The 7,564-nt window shown below is 41.1% G+C and overlaps 1 long non-coding RNA gene across 1 annotated transcript; it reads left to right on the plus strand.

Moving 5' to 3' along the window:
• The first annotated feature begins 1,323 nt into the window (after positions 1 to 1,323).
• Positions 1,324 to 7,310, plus strand: LOC123635377. Its single transcript, XR_006734116.1, has 3 exons — positions 1,324 to 1,700; positions 6,869 to 7,105; positions 7,220 to 7,310. It is a non-coding gene; the product is annotated as an uncharacterized LOC123635377 (long non-coding RNA).
• Positions 7,311 to 7,564: the final 254 nt, after the last annotated feature.

The raw sequence follows: 7,564 nt of genomic DNA on the forward strand, positions 1-7,564 counted from the left end.
TCCTCTTGGCCCAGTCACTTCATCTCTCCGAGCTCTGGTTCCATCATCTGTAGAACAGCTAATACCCACTTCCCAGGGTTGTTGAGACTTAAATGAAATAGCGCACATACAACCGTGCTATTGGGTCCCTGCATTGGACACCTCACTAGAGCTGCGGGAGGTGACCTCAGGCTACTTGAAGGCCACTGTTCTCTCTGTCATTCTGTCTTAAAATATGCCGTTACCACTGGGGTAAGCCTGAGGACCCTTTTGTGTACTCACAGTCTGTTCAAAGCCACAGGCTGGTAACGAATCGAAACTGCCAAGTAAGTGGCCTCATTCTTTCTCATCTTGCTAGCCTGGCCTGAGGTTAGAGATGGTTGCTTGGCAACAGTATTCATTCATCTGAGGCTCGGACAGGCCCAAGACTCCCCCTTCCCAACAGGGAAGAAATGCCACCAAGCCAATCAGAACTCTTGTTTCTGAGGATTATTTGGATGCTTTTTCCTGAAGGGGGTTTATTCTGAGGTAAATTGGAAGCATTTTTCTGATGGTAATTACCACTGAGTTGGAAGAAGAGCTAAGGGACACGGGGTGGGGGCGGGGTGGATGGGACCTGCAATTCGGGGCTCCTGCTCGCTCTTTCCATGGAGCAGATTATTCCGGAACAGAGGCAGGATGGCCAAAGGGGAGCTACACAAACAGGCCTCTGTTTTATGCTTGGCAGGGAGAGCATGTGACCCCCTTTTCTCTTTTTAAGTCTTTCTAAGTCCCAGCCATTGTGCTGCCACCGTAACAGGAACTGGGCTCCCGAGCTCCTCAGAACTGGGGCGAGAGGGATGAGTCACAGCATCTGAGATGGTGACGGCACCTGCGGTGAGCTGCGAGTTAGGAACTTCTGGACTGCTCCCAGGGAGCTGGCCTCCCGAAGCTACGTGGCCCCCTCTACTCTCTGGAGGGACACACTGTTCATCCCTTCAGCCCACAGCCCGCATTCTAATTGCTTTCGCAGGTTGAAAGCACCGAGCAGGGAGGCCTTAACAGTCAGATTTTCCATGAAAAGATTGAAAGGCAGGAGCTACAACAGTTTAAGAAAATACTATTTCCTCAGCAGCTTCGAATGCTTTTCAACGTGGAAAACAATGAAGGAAACAGCTAGTCAGATCAGCCTGCTCATCTCAAGTTCATCTCACAGTACAGGTTTCCAGTTACAGGAGAATTCTTTTTAAGATCAGCTAATGGAAGAAATGAACTTTCAGTGAACTTCTAAGTGAAAAAAACAAACAACATAAAGCATTCAGGTGTGCCATAAAACCCTGCGTTGCAGACAGATGAATAGTGGACGGAAGATGTTCCAGTGGTGGTCCCGGCCCTGGCACTGCTGCCCTGCGGCAAGCCTGGGCACGGCCACCTCTGCCTCCTCCCGTCCAGGGATGGAATTTGCACCCTGCCTGACACCAGTCCCAGCAGTCAGCACCTGGTGGGCTGGAACTGCCCTAAAGGTCACAGCTGCTGTCTGAGTTTGTTTGTTTGTTTTTATGCCCAATAGCTGGGTATGCAAAATCAAAGATAGTCTGTGGTGGTGGTGGGCCTTTCCTAGTCGCCTTCTCCTGCAGTCCAGAAATCCAAAATGTCTTCCTGAGGAATTCCTCCTTCCCCTGTCCTTTGCAAACGCCAGGGGGTGATGGATTTCAACAACCTCTACAGTCCTCAGCCTGAAGGTGAGCTGGCCCCCACAACCCGTGAATGGGAACCGGAACCAGAAATTAGAAGAGTGAGATGTGATTATATGAGTCCAGTGATTTAGAAGCCTGGGATATTTCTAATATTGCTGATGAGTTAGCAGACTCCATTAGCATGGAGAATCCATAACAAGAGTAATCTGAGATTCCCCCCACACAGTCTTTATTCGCTCAATGGAAGGACGGGAGGAGCACATGCTAATGTTCTGGTTTTGCCCTTCTGGGTGCAACAAATAGATCACGTTAACTCGAAAGAATGGAGATTTATTATAAGAAATGCACAGAAACCCGGGAAAAGAAACTGAATATTCAAGAAACGTTCTCTTTTTCTGCCCTTCTAACTTCCACCTTCTGCCCTGTTCTTTCCCTCTGTCCAGTCTTATTTTTGCCTCCTACCTAGTGCTTGCTTCGGGTTTTACTTCCCTGTAGCTTTGGATGCCAGGAACATGGATGTGGCATGGTCCCAGCTGTATCTGCTTCGGAATGTGCCCCTCTTGAGTTTGGCTCCTAGTGCTAACTTCATCCTCTTGATATTTTTAGTTGAATTCCTGGATCATTTTAAGCTAGATTATGTCAAAAATTGCTGGGCAGCCTATACATCACCCCAGGTCAACTGCAAATACCAGGTCATTTCCTGTGGCTGGAGAAGAGCTTTGGAAAGGGGGAAGGTAGGGAGGAAGGAGAGGGGAAGAGAGGAAAGGATCCTGTGTACCAGATACAGCTAAGAGTGGACTCTTCAGCAAAAGCGCCAGAAGGTAGGGCACGACTTGGCGCTGGCTGATCAAGATAGTCCCAGTTTTCAGGCATTCTGCATTGGACAGGCCAGCATACTGAGAAATTCTTCCATTTTGCATGAAATCTGTTTCACATTCAAGGGGACAGGCATAAATGAACTGTGAAGTGTTTATAGGACTCAGCAAATTGCAGGTCTTTATGAAGGATCAAATCTAAGCAAGGTGCTAGTTTGAGAGATCACACAGAAATTAATAGGCTTAGCAGAATGTCTGAGCTTTTGTCCCAGAAGTCCTATCCTGGTCCTACAGGGAGGAACTTTCTATCTCTGCTTTGAATATAAGGAAATTCAGGTAACTAAGAAGACCTCTGAGTCAGGGTCAAGGGAGAGGGACTGTTGCCTTGTCAAAGCCAAGAGTCTGGCTGGAGGAGCACTTCTCTGTGTCCCCCACCATGCTGCTGTGCGGCAGAGCTATGGGCCAGCCGAGGGGTGGACTTGAGGTCCTCTCCACCTCACCACTCCTCCCACGCACACGTGCCGTGCACCTTTGTCAGATTACTTCATCTGGTCCTGAAAAAAGGGAGGTCTGACTATGATAGTTTGTTCTTTTAAAAAAGTCACACTTGGGGACTTTAAGTCTCAGCCGCCTTGAAAGAGTTATGCTCTCACAAACCTCAGCCTGACCAAGGAAAGAGGATCTTTGTGCTTCCTAGAAGAGGGAGATCAGTAAATTGTCATAGACCATCACTGCTGGGGGACTGAGAGTTCCTGAAACCACAGTGACCTTCCTGCATAGGACGGAAGCAGTGGGGTCAAACTCCAGCCTGCCTGAGAAAGGAAAGTGTTTGTGGGAAAAGCTAGTTAACTACAAGTTCCACTTCCTTGAAAAGTCAATCTTTTGAAACTGAAAGGCCTTTCATTTAGGAATGGTTCCTATCTATTTTATTATTCTTTGTTACTGTTTTTATTATTGTAAGTAATGAGTGACAACTTTTAAACTCAGTTTTTAAAAAATGATGTTCAAAACATTCATTGAGTACAAATATTGATTTGTGATATCAAGTGATATTCACAAAAAACCTGTGATTTAGACAGAGCAGAAGTTACTAACCCTGTTTGCAGATGTGGAAACTGAGGCTCAGAGAAAATAGAGAACTTACCTCATACCTAGTACATAGAAGAAATAATAATGAATTTGAATCCTGATTTAAGGTCCAGGGCTGTACAACTTACTATTCTATCTCCGTTTTATATGGTGGCCAATAGCATATTACATACATTGAAGTTAAAGGCAAAGGTATAACAGTTTCATTAAAATATAGAAGAAAGTATTACTTCTTTTGGCTACTAACCCATCACTAAATGAGGCTAGGGAGAAAAAACATGCATGAAGCAGCTTCTTACCCCCTATGTTTCAGAATATGAAACCTGTTATATGAACAATTTATACCAGAGTCATCTGTTTAAGGATTTAAGATCCAACTTAAACACCTTGTTGGCAAAATATAGCTTCTTATTTGAAGGAATTTTGAAAATCCATTGTTTAAGGCTTTACTGTAATAAGTTTCTTGGATATATAATGGCATATCAAATTATGTTTTAGTAATTTTTAATATTGGTAAATAAAAACATATAGACACAATTTTTCTTTAAACATAATTTTAATCAAGAAAAAAATACATAGGTAAGTACATTTTGACATTTTTTCAAGACTCAAGCATTTTAAAACTGTCTTAAGATATTCCTTCTGATGAGCTCAGATATAACCAGATTCCCACATCATTACTAACATGAAACAAATTTTAAAATTAGCTTTGTTCTTTCATTAAACAAATACCAAGGTGAATCAGTTAATTTATTTGCTTTCCTTTTTTGCTTATGAATAATCTCTGGGAGAACTCTGACATCAACCAGTCAGTATAAAAATAAAGAATAAATAGAACACTTCAAAGACTGCTAGCATTTTAGAGCTTCAAATGCCTTGTCGTAGGCTGCCTGTCATCACCCTTGCATCTGAGTTACTAAGAAAGCTGTCTAACGTCAGGTGACTCCAGCTCCGTAAGAAATCTCGCATTGCCAAGTAAAGTACGCAAAGGCCATGCCAGCTGATAATCACCACTGCAATCTTTCCATAAAAGAACATGTATTCTTGTGAAGAAAAGAAATAGTTTAGCTGACGGCTCACATGACCCCAGCAAGAATACCTTGAAAAGTTCACAGTAATGTGTTTCTCAACAGTATCCAAAATCCCTGATACAGAAATCTGTAAATCATTAGGCCTCCAAAAATCACAAACACTTGATTGTATTTACCAGGGATGCCATCATGGAAAATTTTGAAAAGTCTTAAAGGACTTTCTCCCAAGATAAATTATAAAATGCAGAAGGGGCCAAAACATAAGTGAGGGATGTCAGACTGAAATCAGAAGATTTTAGCCAATGGATTGAGAGTCACTTGCTTTGCATACATCATTTTCTAAAAAGATTTTCAATGAAGTGAAACATATAAAAAGGATACATATTATTTGTGTACAATCTGATGAATTTTTACAAGAGACACAGCTGTGCAACTGGCATTCAGAGCAAAAATCCAGAATGTCATCAGTACTCCAGAAGACCCACTGATACCTCCTCCCCCAAAGGGTAATCCCTACCCTGGTTAGTTTTCCTGTTTCTGTATTTTATATAAAAGGAATCGTATAGTGTACACCTTTTGTGTCTGGCTTCTTTCATTCAACATGTAAGAGTCACCCATATTGTCGTATTAGTAGTAGGCTATCCCTTCTGATGGTTGTCATGTATTCCATTGTGGTGATTATGCCCCCAAATTATTCATTCTATTACTGATGGGCATTTGGTTCATATATTGTGGACCAAAATTTATTGTCTGTGTTTGGAAGTTTTTAAAAAACAATCACATATTTGAGAAAGATGCTTGGGATTCTTATGCTGACATAGCAAAAGAAAATAGTGGGGCCATTTCATTTGCTCAGACCTCTAGCTTTGTTCTGTTTTGCTTTTTCCCCCAGCCGCAGGAAACATTAAGAGTTATGCTTATCAGAGTATAACCGTTACAAGGAGGATGAGATCCAAGATTCCAGAAAAATGAGGGAGAACCTTGTGTCTGCAGCATAAATGATCTGCAGGGAGTAGACACAGGAAGTTGCACAGGTATATAAATTTCAGCTAAGCTCTCTGGTCACTCAAAAATCCCCTGTGAATATCTCAGATCAGCTGGGATGCCTTATTCATCCCCAGCTGCCTCATTCCTCCCCAGGTTGTGACTGCAGTCTTTAGCTTCTCAATAAATGTGGTTATCCAGCCACTTCTCAGCCCCAAAACTCTCAAGAAAAAGTGAGATCATGAACTGCGTATTTGGTCCAATGAAACTCAATCAGGTCCTGACAGATTTATCTTCCTATTTTAGATATGACTATGGCCAAAACCTTTCTCTATTATATAGCTCTTATTTTTTGTCCCCTTCTCCAAGAAAACAATTACCCTGCTTAGTTTTCTTTTGCAATTCTAAAATACTGACTACTCACTAAGTTTCCAATGACTTGAGGCACAGTTAGCTTATTTCCAGACAGTCTTTGTCTGGGTGCAATGATTTAAAATATTTCTAAGTATGTTAGAGGAGGAACTCTTGAAATTTTACTCTCTGATCACCAGTACAGATTCCTGTGGGATCTAAAGAAAACAAGAGTGTTCATTTGAAGGAGGGAGGCTGGGAAAATAGAAGGAAGTGTAGTGTTTAGACTCATTGGAAAGACTTTAAAAATATTTATATTAGTATTGAGGACTTGTATATGTTTCATTTCTTGGCAAGGTTTTGAAGAAGTTACATGTATATCCTCAAAACTTTTAAGCATTTTTTCATAAAGAATATGGTACTGTTTATAAACACAAATGTATGAGATGACTGCACACTTTTTTTAAAGAATTAAGGCTTTTATTTATATTTTTTATTTTTCCTGCCTCTCTTTGACTGCATATTCTTTTTACTTTGTTTCTCCTAAACTTTGTAAGCATTCCAATAACATGAGACAGTGGTTTATGAGACTTTTCTAAGAGGACATCTGGAATACATATTAATGACATCTCAGGTTCAACAACTACCTATGCTGTGGTTCAGTGGCATTCTAGTCTCCTGATAAAGTTTACGTAGAGGTTTAAAGTACAATGATAATAATAACAGGATAATAATAATAGTTATTATCATTATTATAGCAGCTATGCTATATGAATCCTGAAAAAATAAACGACATGGAAAGGTCTCCTTTTTACCCATGACTATCAGTTCTTCAAACGTTTTTTGTGCTTTTAACTTTTGTGCCAGTGACTGTGTATTTTAATGTATCTTAAAAATTAATCTTTATAATGAGGTAGGTAATATTATCATCCTCACTTTACAGATTTGGAAACTGGGCTTAGAGAGGTTAGTACCTTGCCAAAGTTACAAAGTTGTAAGTGGCAGAGCTGGAACTCGAAGGCATCTCTGGCCTGAAGCCTGAGCTTTACCCAGTGTGCTTTACCACCTCCCTTGTACGTCCAAGCTGCCCATGAAGACCGACACTGAGACCAACTTAGCCTGAACACGGAGACAGCACCGGGGCTTGCGGCACCAAAGGCTTAAATTGCTAACTCCAAAGGTTTGGACAACTTCTAATAAATTTGTTGAAAATAATGAAATCTAGCTCCCCAACAATTTAGAAAGCACTGTCAGTATTAAAATTTGGTATGGTTTTGTCTCTCTTCTTATGAAGGTAACGTGAAGAAGATTCCCTTTAGAAAACAAGGACCATTATGTCCTTTGCGTGTCTACTCCAACAAACCGTGGTTCCTGCATCAAAACCCATAAACATGTGACTATCGCATTGGTTATTCTAGTAAAATATAGTTTTGTCCCTTGAGTCTGCATTTACTATGAACACCTGGTTAATCTCCTTAGGGTTAATAACTCACAATGGACCCCTCTTTGTCTACACTGCTAAAATGAGTTCTTTCATGCTATACATGAGTTATTGTTGAATAACACCACCAAAGGACAATATAAGAATGCAAATACTTGTTTCCTTTAAGGGTTCATTTCCAGGTTTTCTGAGTAAACT

The sequence above is a fragment of the Lemur catta genome, chromosome 3, assembly GCF_020740605.2.
Source record: "Lemur catta isolate mLemCat1 chromosome 3, mLemCat1.pri, whole genome shotgun sequence".
NCBI lineage: Eukaryota > Metazoa > Chordata > Mammalia > Primates > Lemuridae > Lemur > Lemur catta.